This window comes from Aquarana catesbeiana, linkage group LG03, assembly GCF_042186555.1.
Source record: "Aquarana catesbeiana isolate 2022-GZ linkage group LG03, ASM4218655v1, whole genome shotgun sequence".
In the NCBI taxonomy this organism is placed as follows: domain Eukaryota; kingdom Metazoa; phylum Chordata; class Amphibia; order Anura; family Ranidae; genus Aquarana; species Aquarana catesbeiana.
The window spans coordinates 88,740,497-88,754,084 of NC_133326.1; positions in this window are offsets into that span (position 1 = coordinate 88,740,497).

A 13,588-nucleotide genomic window follows, 5' to 3' on the forward strand; every position below is an offset into this window, starting at 1 on the left:
GATCGTGTGTACGAGGCTTTAATGTCCTAATGTGCATGGACACATAGGATGAGATTGAGCTGCTTCTACAGACAAAACACAAAACTCCTGTAGTAGCAGCAATTTTTAAGCCAGTGTGCGTGGAGCCTAACTTGTGCCAAAAGCTGAAAAATTAATAAAGAGGCAGAGCGGGAAATAGATAAAAAAAGATAGATGATATCAAGGAATACATATTTGAAATCTTTTTTTGCTTTGTGGACTTTATTTTCTCCTTAATAAGATTTATGTAAATCTGTGTCCCTATATTAAGATGATGGTCATGCTAATGCATTCAGTAGTCTAAAAAACTGACAGTATGTAATCTTCTTAAACCTCTTATGTGAAGAGGATTTCTTTATTTCTTTATTTATTTTGTAAAGCTTGGCTTTACTTCCCAAGAGTGGTTAAAGAAAACAAAAATGGCAAAACTTCCTTTCTCTACAAACTTTCCAGACAATGGGAGGCTTAATAAACACAGAGTTGTGATTAGAGGGCTGGAAAGGCTGTAATTTGTAAATCAGTGTTTTACCAAATCTAATCTTGGCACATTATCTCCACTGTCTTTATTCTCAGCAGGCCTGATTTCCAAAATGACTTGATTGCTTGCAACACCTTACATCAAAGAAGCTAAGCCATGTATGTGACAGTGATTAATGCAATCAAAACACACCAAGATAAATTCAATTATTTTATGTGACCACTCTGCTAAGCAGCAGATGTTGACGTGTAAATATAGAGCAGGCATGCCCTCTGCTGGTCACCTATCAAACTTTCTTCTCCGATACAAAATTTTACTGTATTTGGACATAGCATGAAATATACTGTATACACGGGATGTACTAAACTGCATATTCGGATGATGGTATGATTGGATAATTAGCTGCAATGCTCAGCACTCTCACTAGGTGTCAGTATACATGTTACTCACACATATATGGTAATGATTTTGTTGTTACTCAAAATTTGTCATTCTTTTCTGCAGTGCTTGATACCATTATGTTGGAAGAAGTAGTTGCTAATGTTTAACTATTCACTTGCTGATATATATGCAGCTGTACAATAGAATCATAGTAAATTATACAGAAATAATGGAAAAATTACTCAATACATTTCTAAGACTAGATTACTGATTTCATACAGTACGTGTATGTGTATGTGTAAAGTACTACATTTTAACTTTTATTAGGAACCTGGAAAAGATGTTATTAAAAGAAGATTATAGGTTACACAAAATTGATGCATTACTGATAAGAATGTGGTTATTATTTATGTGCATGGGGATTATGGATGAAATATCATAGTTACACATGCAAAGGAAAATATTTGAACGTTTCCTAATGTAAACATGGGTGGAATAGCATGGATACAAATCTCACATAACATATTTGACCATTTCTGGATAAGAATATGGGTAATAATATGGGGGGGGGGGGGGGGGTATCATGGTTACACATTCAAAGGAACATATTTAACCTATTTCTGGAAAGAATATGGGTATAGTTATTCTTCTACATGGGGATTATGGGTGGAATATCATGGTTTGACATGCCTAGGAATACATTTGACCATGTTTCTGATAATAATATGAGAATAATTATTATTATATGGGTACTATGGGTGGATTATTGTGGATATACATGCCAAGGACTATAATTAAAATGTTACTGATAAGAATTTGGGTTTCATTTTTTTTCCTGCAAGGGCAATATGTGGGGGGCCAATATCATCGTTAGACATCCTACATAACATATTTGACCTATTTTTATAGTAATGGAGATATTATTATTATTCTGCGTGGAAATTATAGATTGAATATCATAGTTATACTTAAAGAGGAAGTAAAGCCTCTTAAAAAAGAAAAAAAAAATACACCCTGCAAGACAAAGGCATAATGAGCTAGTATGCATAGCATATTGTTGTTACTATATCATGGTTACATATGCCATGTTTACTTTTATATTGTACTTAATTTTAATTTGTAATTTAGTATAATGTTTAGACCTAGAAGTAGAAATAGCCAGCAATGAACATATGCCAGAGGGTAGTATTGGGGGCATTAGTGGTAAGTTGACTAAAGCACATAAACCCGAGGTAAGTATAGTAACAAGTCCTATTTGCACTCTCGGAACACCCAATAAAATGACAGTATACGACCGGTCTAAACTATGTGGCATGGTCACCAATGCCAGGAGCCTAGCGAACAAGATGGGTGAACTAGAGATACTGTTGGTAAAAAAGCAGGAGTAGTATGGTGCTGCCCTTATGGAGACAGAAAGGACTTTGTCTCTTTATAGTGAACAGTATGTGTTACCTAGTGTCCATAATTTCTAAAGTATTACTTCTAAAAGCTGTACGTGCCAAAAAATAAAATCTGTGACTGGTGCTGGATTCTTGCTATTAAAGGTGAAATTGCAACATAAGGTGCTTTACTTTCCACTTAGGTGGTATTGTATTTGTAGAGGCAGCAGCATTATTCACAACAAAATACTTAACTCATTGCGCGGATTTACCCCACACATCTCTCATTTAGAGATTCTGTTGAACGAGGAAAATTTAGATTTTGTGAGAATTTCAGAGACCTGGTTCAACAGCTCTCATGATTGGCTGGCAATGATTCAAGGGTATTCCCTTTATCGCAGTGAATGTGATAGATTACATCAATAAAGGAGCTAGGGAGGAGGTGGAACCCTTATGGGTAGAGCTCCAAAAAGATGAAGTTAAGAGGAAAATAATACTGGGAGTATGCTATAGGCCCCCTAACCTGAGGGAGGAGGGGGAGACGGACCTCCTATCACAATTTGGATTAGCAGCAAGGATGGGAAGTGTTATCATAATGGGGGATTTTAATTATCCAGACATAGACTGGGCAGAGAACAAAAAAGAATACCCCCTAAATGAGACTTTAAAAGACCACCGACACTCATGTAATATATAGAAAAAATGTTTTAATGATTAACTAAGTGTAGATCAAACAATACGATCAATGATAAAAAGACGTATATTGTCTATACAAAATGTACATACAACAAGCATGAACAAAAAACCAGGACCAAATTTATAACATTGAAAAATGACACTGATACTCTCCAATGGGTGACGTACCCTGATACCCAACACGTTTCCAGTTTTTTGCACCTTCGTCAGGGGTAGAGAGTGGAGTATAGTGAAATCTATTTAAGCTCGATTGGAGTGATTCCATATAGAGAGCCAGGAGAGGCAACTATTAGGAAGGAAACAAGGATGGACGCCAGACCAGAGCCGCTGTAAACTTGAGAAAAAATGAGTTCCCAAATCTGTGTAATAACAGGTATATGGCAATGATTTGGTTTCACCTGTAAACAATGAGTGCTTGAAGGGTGGTTGGGACAGGGTTTAGCCAGAGCCTCAAATGCAGCTCCTGGGTTAATGGATAGTGCCCAATAGTCCCTGACTTCATGTACCCTGTAGGTATGATGTACATATGTGGAGCGTCTCCCCCTTCAGTGTTAGACTGAATGGAGGGAACCAAGCATTCCTCTAAGGCTTGCCAGTTCCTAAATGTCTTCCAGGACAATTTCATGGGTCAGATGGTAGACGCACCAACTCGAAACAAGGCGATACTAGATCTACTGATTACCAACAATACAGACCTGATCACGGATATGGAAATACAGGGCAATTTAGGAAACATTGATCACAAGTCAATTGGCTTCAGTATAAATCACACAAATAGGAAACACAAGGGGAACACAAAGACACTGAATTTCAAAAGACCCCACTTCCCTAAACTATGAACCTTGCTAGAAGGTATAAATTGGGATAAAATATTAGAAACAAAGAACATGGAGGAGAGATGGGTTTGCTTTAAGAGCATATTAAATAAGGGCATTAGCCAGTGCATCCCATTGGGTAATAAATTTAAAGGACTGAACAAAAATCCTGGATGGCTTAACTTCAATGTAAAAATGCATATAAAAGCAAAGGAGAAGGCCTTCAAAAAATACAAAATAAAATAAATATATGTGCATGCGCTAAAGGCTATAAATACGTGAACAAAGAATATAATAAATCTATACAATATTGAAAATTACAAACAGTGTCAAACGCCTGTGAAGAAAGTGACTACACACAGACAGGCAGAGGAATGTACACCGCACCGCACACCACAGGATTCATCTGTATTGCATACTTTGGATAGGATGGTGCACTGACGCACCCAAGCATTGTGAGTGCCCTCCTGGAGGGATTGTTTTTATGGCTTTTCAAATAAATTCCTGGCGGTATTATGCTATGAGTCTCCTTTCTTTTATATATGTCACCATTTGAGCGTGGTACAGATCATCACCAGCAGACCCTGTATGAGCCCTGGAGTGGCTCTAATGCGTGTTTTGACACTGTTTAGCCACTGTGTCACACGCTCTAAGGTGAGCGCATTATCCATTGGGGGTCACTGGAGAGCACTGCAGCATGCCATAATGTGCACATCTCTTAAGAAGAGCATGAGGAATATTTAGCACTTTTTCATAAATACAAGCATGAGGAATGCCTGCTATTTGTTTGGACACTATTGTGCACTTTGATTTATATACTCTTGTGAATGGTTTGGACTGAGATATATTCATTTGTATGAATTGGTTTCGGACACTTTATTTATCAAGTAGCACTTATATATTTTTGTTAATTATTTAAAGGATTTTTTCTTTTCTTTCTCACATTTTTTTTTTTTTTTTGCATGTTGCATGTTACCATTTATTCATATATTCATTTGTGGATTTTAGTCACTTTCTTCACAGGCGTTTGTAATTTTCAATATTGTATAGATTTATTATATTCTTTGTTCACGTATTTATAGCCTTTAGCACATGCACATATATTTATTTTATTTTTGCATATACACGGTATGGAACGTGGTTAGTGTGTGCAGCTGAATTAGGTTCATTTATTCACATTGGAGGCATTAACCCATTTGTGGCTCACAAGATTTTAGCACTATTTTTTCAAAAAATACAAGGCTGAGGGATCATCATCCGCATTCAGACTTTACAAAAAATGCAACAAGATATGTAAGGGTGCAATTAGGGAGGCTAAGATAGAACACAAAAGACAAATAGCAGAGGAGAGCAAAAAAAATCCCAAGAAATTCTTTAAGTATATAAACAGTAAAAAAGGGAGTACAGACCATACTGGCCCCATAAAGAATGAGGAAGGACATCTGGTTACAAAGGATGGGGAGATGGCGAATGTATTGAATTTATTCTTCTCCTCAGTCTTCACGAGGAAATTGGGGGGGCTTCAGTAACCAAAACTGCAGTGCTTGTCCTCATGACACATCACAGGAAGCACCCTCATGGCTAACAGAGGACAGAATTAGAAATAGACTTGGGAAACTTAACATTAATAATTCACTGGGACCAGATGGCTTGCACCTGAGGATACTTAGGGAACTTAGTCAAGTAATTGCCAGACCATTGTTCCAAATTTTTACTGGCAGTCTACTAACCAGAATGGTACCAGCTGATTGGAGAAAAGCCAATGTAGCACCAATATTAAAAAAAGGCCCAAATTACATCAGACATTAATGGAGGGTGGAATGGGGATAGATGAGGGGAGGGTTATGGCAGGTGACAAGAAAGTTCCCATGTTGCAAACAGCCATTGGGAACTATAGTGCCATTTATACTACTAAAAATGATATGAAAAACACCAGAGCAAAATGTAATAATGCATTAAAGTGTTTGTTCACCAATGCCAGAAGTCTGCCAAGCAAAATAGAGGAGTTGGAAGCTCTGGTGCATGAGGAGAGCTATGATGTAATCGGTATTGCAGAAAATTGGCTTCAATCCTCACATGACTGGGCTATTATTATTCCTGGCTGTGCACTCTTTCAGAGAGATAGGGTGAAAAGGAAAGGTGGCGGGGTCTGTCTCTATGTGAGAAGGGATCTCAAAGCAAGTGTGAAAGAGGACCTGATTGATGGAGAGTGTGATGAGTCTGAAGCATTATGGGTGGAACTGCATATAGATGTGCGTAGTTCAAAGTTAATCATTGTAGTTTTTTTTATAGACCACCCAATGTTAACGAGGAGGTGGAGACTCAGCACAGATGGAAAGGGCTCCAAGGGCTGGGACGGTGATAATAATGGGGGATTTTAACTACCCAGAAATTGACTGGAGTAATGGCACTGCTGGGACAGTTAAAGGGCAAAAATGTATAAGATAAATATTTAATTATGCAGCGCTTACTAAAATAAAAATAAAAATTAAAATACACTGCAATAAATTAAAAAATGTAAAGAGACCAAATCTAATGGAGATTCGATTAGGAAAATCCAGATGAATATTGCGTCTTAAAATGGATCTTTCATCACATTGTGTAACCAAAGATTATAAAAAGCAATGTTATATCAAAAATTGATACCCCACTCAAGAACTAACAACTAATGGAGCCCTTGAAGAGAGGGTAAAGACTGCCTAAGAGATGAATAAATCCTTTTAACTGATAAGCAAAAAATAATAAATGATAAAAATCTTCCTATAACAATTAAACTAGATCGTAATGAAGACAAATCACAATAATACAGTGCACACTAGTGCATAATTAAACTCTGTGCAAAAATATATAAAAAAAATATTAAAAATAAAAAATGTGTGTTATAAATCGCACTAAAAATGCAGGTTATAATAATAAGTGCATAATAAAGTGCAACTGTGCAATCTGTGCAAAGACAATGCTAAAATTAGGTTGAATCGTAAAATGCATGTGATAGAACGTGAAAAACTCAACAAGAGTGTAAAAAAATCTAATGACACAATAAATAATGATAATAAGGTACACTGAAATCCAGGACAAAGTGTTTGATAAAAAGTGAAGCAAAGTGTCCTAAAAAAGTCCCATATACGGTGCAATCAAATTGTGACAATCTCAGTTCAAATAGGTGAAAAACAGTTCATCAAGAGTTCCCAGTGCCACCATTCAACCAATCTCCAATGTGTGAAAAGATGTGGTCCCCCCAGCCTCTCACCTCATGGCAGAATGGCAGAAATGGCAGAAATGGCAGAAAACAGCCTTGCTAACAGGTGGAATTGATCCAATCAATCGCAGCCCCCTCAATATCAAATCTCCTATGGATCTCCTGCCTTTCAACCAGATCCGTTCTCAGGGTGCCCCAGATAATCAGCCAAATTATTAAGGATCATATAAAAGAGAGGAGGAAGGACTCCATGGTGTAATATTTCAAAACTGATACGTTTAATAAAAGTATTGCACTTACAATTAAGTAGTACAAATGAGCATATCACTGCAATGCTTCCCGATCCCGGCCGTGATCAGAAAGCCGAACGTCACCCGCCTCTCTACCCTGACGTGTTGCGTCACTGTCACTTGACGTTCTCAATTGGTATAGAGATGGGTGCACAAAGGTGACTTATATAGCAGAGCGGTTACCATAGTAACTCCTGCTCTTCATATACAGGACATAAATTATAATAATAACATTTAATTTAATATAATAAAAACAAATCTGTCATACTAGTATAAATAATTTTAAAATTAGTTAATAAGATCACATTAGAATATTATATAATATAGTGAATGAATTAGCACCATCTAGTGGGCAATCTTATAAATAAATCTAAAAAACAACCACATGGAATAACATCCACTCATGGCATAAACCTGCCATCTAGTGGACAAATAAATTACTGCTTATAAGATATAGAATAATAAAATGGAAATATTATTGATGGAAAGGTTCATAGCCATAATACAACAAATACCAACTCAAACAGCCACAGCCATAAGTCATTGCAATATTCTTGAGGAAAAATGACTAGCTACAATTGATTAAAATAAATACTTAAAATTCATCATAACTGATGAAAAATAGCATCAGTAATTATTGGAACTGTGAACAGGCAGTTAATTTCATAGAGACAAAACATCATCAGAACATAAAGCCTGCCATCTAGTAAATGACTAATATTAAACAGGGAAGGCAATGGTTAAACCATCTCAATGGTTTTGAATAGGAGAAGGTAAAGTAATTTCATTTTTTTATTATTGAAATATTTTGGAGTGAAACTGAGAAGTAAAAACTAAATTCAATAATCAGAAATAAAACAATTGAGGTCAAATTCCACATTGTGTCCTAATGGCGCCAATGTGCGAAGCTCATATATCCAACGAGATTCTGACTGATTGAGTTTTAACACTTTATTATCACCCCTCCAATGGGGTTTATATCTATCTATCTATCCCCCATACTTTTAGGGAGGAGGGGTCTCTATTGTGGAACTGGTCATATTGTCTAGACAGACTGTGTTTTGGGTAACCATTCCTTATATTTTGGGTATGTTCCCTTAATCTCTTCCAGAGTTACCTTTTAGTTTGTCCAACATACTGGATCTGACATGGACATTCCAGAAGATAAACCACCCCTTCTGTTCGGCAGGGTATAAAATCTTTTATCTGGTACTCCCTATCCGTAATGGTAGTTTTAAAGCCAGATTTTTTCTTCTTTATTTCATTTGTATACCTATACGTATAACATGTCTTACAGGGATAAAATCCTTTCCCTTCAAAGAAGGAAAACTTTTTTTGGGTGGGGGGATCCAGCACATTCTTTGCAACAAGATCCCTCAAAGTTGGTGCTCTCCGATACGTATATTTTGGCTTTTCTGGTAGTATTGTTCCTAGATGTTGATCAGCTTTCACAATGTTCCAATATTTCCTAAATATTTTTTCTATTTGTTTATGCTGAATGCTGTAATCCATAACAAGAGGTACAGCATTTATAAATTCATTATTTTTAGTTGGATCTTCAATCAGTTTCCTTCTGCCCAAGGCCCCTACATCTTTAATTTTTTCCTTGATAATGCTAGATCGATATCCCTTTTGGACAAATCTTTCACCAATAAATTCTGCTTGATTCATAAACACTTCCTGTTTGATACAATTCCTTTTTAACCTAATAAATTGGCCTTTAGGTATATTGTCTAACCAAGGGGCATGATGGCAGCTATCCAATGGGAGGTAGCTATTCCTATCAACCTGTTTAAAATGTGTTAGTGTGATCAATTTCCCATCTTCTTTCGAAATTTCCAGATATAAAAACTGTATCTTCTCATCACTTATCTCCCATGTCAGTCTGATGTTCTTAATGTTTGAGTTCAAATTAAAGCCAAAGTCCATCAAACTTTCTCTGTCACCAGCCCAAATAACAATAATATCATCAATGAATCTCTTAAATAGGAGGAGTTGCTGTGGCTTGTTGTTATAAAGAGCTTCCTCCTCCCACTCAGCCATGTAGAGATTAGCTACACTGGGTGCGTATTTCGCGCCCAATGCTATTCCACAGATCTGTTTATAAAAATCACTTTCATACCAGAAGTAATTGTGGTCCAGGCTATATCTAAGACAATCCAGTAAGAACTTCCTCTGAACAGCCTTCAAACCACTGAATTCCTTCAAGCCCCATTTGGTTGCTTGTATTGCCTCTCCATGATTAATTATGGTGTAAAGCGATGCCTCATCTGCCGTTGCAAGATACACTGGTCTATCACCAAATGTGATTATATCAAGTAATTGTATCAGGTGTTTTGTGTCTCTTAGATATGACTTTGTTTTCCTTACCAACGGCTGTAAGAACCAATCTATATATTCCCCTATTCTTGCTCCAACTGAATTTATTCCATTTACTATCGGCCTTCCCGGTGGTTTTTCTTTATTTTTATGGATCTTAGGGAGAGTATATATTACTGGAATACGACATCCACGCGGCTGCAAATATTTTGCTTCTTTTTTGTTTAATAAACCTTTTGACTTCCCTCTTTCTATTAGGTAAGCTAAATCATCTTTATATTGTACTATTGGATTACCAGGCAATTTTTGATAAGTACTAACATCACTCAGTTGCCTGTTTAATTCTTCCTGATAATCTTTCTTTGATTGAATCACTATCACTCCCCCTTTGTCAGCTTGTCTTACCACAATATCTTTCCTCTCTTCAAGTTTTTTAATGCCATTCTTAATATCCACAGGGTCATTAGTTTTTGTGATTTGAAGATCTTGAAGATCCTTTAAAACGATTCTTCAGAATACCTCAATATGCCCTTCTGTTCCCATTGGGGGATTAAATAAGGATTTATTCTTTAAATCACTAAACCTGATCTCACTTTCCACAATATTGTTTCATGATATGTTTTCTCCTGCTTTATTTAACATATATTTCTTGATATGAGGACTCCTGGCAAATTTATTAATATCTACATAAACGTTGAATTTATTCAGGTTTTTTTTTGGTGCGAATTTGAGACCTTTATCCAATACTCTAATTTCGTATTTCGTTAATTCCACTCCACTAATGTTTACTATCCCTACTCCTATTAGTCTCTTTTCTTCTGTTTTTTATTCCTGCTCTACATCCGCGCGTTGTCTTGCGTTTCTTCCAGATGGATTTTCTGAATTTCTTCTCGGAGATCTCCTTGATCTCTCTTCCTGATCAGTATCTCTCTGCTGATCCCGATTTCTTTCTTTCCTTCTTGTTTCTTTCCTCAATGTGTGGTCTGGACTCCGCCTGACTGATCTCCGCGGTCCATACTCCATCTGGTGCCACCTGGGAGAATCCCGGCGTCTCATCTCTAAAAAAAGTCTCGGAGTTCTTTCACATCCCCCATATTGATGTTTCGGTGTTCTTCCTCTTTCATAATGGTCTCTGGGGGTCCATCCTCCCTCATCAATCCTTCTCAAATATTCATACCGGTTATGCGTTGGAATATTATACTGATTTTCGTAAAGTGCTTGTTCTCGTCTTCCATCATAATACTGTGGCCTAAAGTCTCTATTACTATTTTCATATCTAGGATTCTCATAGCTTCTCTAGGGGGGGTGTTAATGGCTCTCTTCTATCAGATACCTGTTGGAAGGGTCTCGGAGAGTTGTAAAAATTATTGTTATGCCAATTATTTTTCCAAAAGGGCTTTTTCCAATTGTTATTTCCATTCCATCCTTGTCTCTGATTTGGAGTGTTGTAGTTATTACGATTCCCTCCTGGACCATTGATAGGTTGATTCTTCACCTTTTCTGTAATTGCCATAGTTTTTTCATCTTTTTCTGGGGTAGTATTGGTAGAGTCTATTACAGATTCTTCTAATTTGTTTTGCCATTTAAAAAACAGATCATCCTCATAATCTTTCAAATCTCTTTGATACTTTCTTCTTTTCCTTGTTGCTGTCTCATTATCTTTTTGTTCCATATCCCTCTGCAGCTGTTTTGCTAAAGCAGTAAATTCAGGGAGTTCCTTTGAAATTTCTACAATTGCTTTTAATTCGGCAATATTTTTATCTAATATTCTCATTTTCTGTTGTTTCCTTTTTATTAACAGATCAAGTAGTTCCAAACCTTTATCAATGAAAAACTGAAACCACTCATCAGTGGATTCTTTATCCAGTAATCCATCATTAATGGGAACGTCCCATCTCAATCTCCTTGGTAATAGTCTATCTTTTATATATTTTTCATGTGTGACTATATCCCACCATGAGTTTATCTTCTTTTTCATTAAATGCCCCATTTTTCTAAAACATTTTTCAATATCACTTACCATATTTATATCTTGCTTTTCAAAAACAGTATCCAAATCAACTGTTTTATTTTCTAAAAACCCAAAAACTTCCATGGTTGCAGCACAAGTAGAGATAGATATAAGGCAAATAACAAATTATAAAGGATACTAATGCGCAAACCACAAAGAGAGAGATTAAAATCAAATAACCTAAAAAACTTTAAAATGTAGTTGCCAACATAAGGGTGTTCACACACCAATAAAGAACATAAATTAAATATTTAATTATGCGGCGCTTACTAAAATAAAAATTAAAATACACTGCAATAAATTAAAAAATGTAAAGAGACCAAATCTAATGGAGATTTGATTAGGAAAGTCCAGATGAATATTGCGTCTTAAAATTGATCTTCCATCACATTGTGTAACCAAAGATTATAAAAACCAATATTACATCAAAAAATTAATCAAGGATACCCCACTCAAGAACTAACAACTAATGGAGCCCTTGAAGAGAGGGTAAAGACTGTCTAAGAGATGAATAAATCCTTTTACGATTCAACCTAATTTTTGCATTGTCTTTGCACAGATTACACAGTTGCACTTTATTATGCACTTATTATTATAACCTGCATTTTTAGTGCGATTTATAACACACATCTTTTATTTTTAATATTTTTTTAATATATTTTTTGCACAGAGTTTAATTATGCACTAGTGTGCACTGTATTATTGTGATTTGTCTTCATTACGATCTAGTTTAATTGTTATAGGAAGATTTTTATCATTTATTATTTTCCGCTTATCAGTTAAAAGGATTTATGGAAGATCAATTTTAAGACGCAATATTCATCTGGATTTTTCTAATCGAATCTCCATTAGATTTGGTCTCTTTACATTTTTTAATTTATTGCAGTGTATTTTAATTTTTATTTTAGTAAGCGCTGCATAATTAAATATTTATTGGTGTGTAAACACCCTTATGTTAGCAGCTACATTTTTTTAGGTTCTTTGATTTTAATCTCTCTCTTTGTGCTTTGCGCATTAGTATCCTTTATAATTTGTTATTTGCAAACCCAGTACAGGACAATTTTATGGTCTAGTTTATTGAGGCCCCAACTAGGAATGAAGCTCTGTTGGACCTGGTAATCTCAAACCATGCAGGGCTTATTACTAATGTTCAGATAAAGGAACACCTGGGTAGCAGTGATCATAACATGATTTCATTTGATGTTAGCTGTAAACAAGAGCTACATACAGGAAAGATAAAAACACTTAACTTCAAGAGAGCAAATTTTCCAAGGATGAGGGCTGCTCTCCAGGATTTAGACTGGAAGGGAATATTGGCATCGATAAACACAGAACAGAAATGAGAATTCTTCAAAAAGACTGTTTGGGACCTCACTGCAAAGTATATTCCCATGGACAATAAGTTTAAAAGGCTAAAAATAAAACCTATGTGGCTCACGGCCAAAGTCAGAAAAGCTATAAACAATAAGAAAAGAGGTTTTAAAAAATATAAAAATGAAGGAACACTAGTGTCGTTTAAATGTTACAAAGAATTTAACAGAATATGTAAAAAGGAAATCAAGGATGCAAAAATTCAAAATAAATGACATTTTGGAAAAGATAGTAGGACAAACCCAAAAAAATTCTTCAAATATATTAATAGTAAAAAGGTCAGGTCTGAGCATGTAGGCCCTTTACAAAATAATCCAGAGTGGGTGACTGGGGACAAGGAGAAGGCTAATTTATTAAATACTTTCTTCAGCTCTGTGTATACAAAATAGCATGGGGGAGCTCATATCCATAATGGGGGTGATATTGACACAGCCCCAAATGATCCACAATGGCTCAAAAGTGATATGGTCCAGAAATATTTAGACAGAATAAATGTGGATAAAGCAATTGGACCTGATGGCATCCACCAACAGATCCTAAAAGAATTGAGCTCTGTAATGTCAAAGCCATTGTATCTAATTTTTAGGGACTCATTAATGACGGGAGTAGTACCACTGGATTGGCGCAGGGT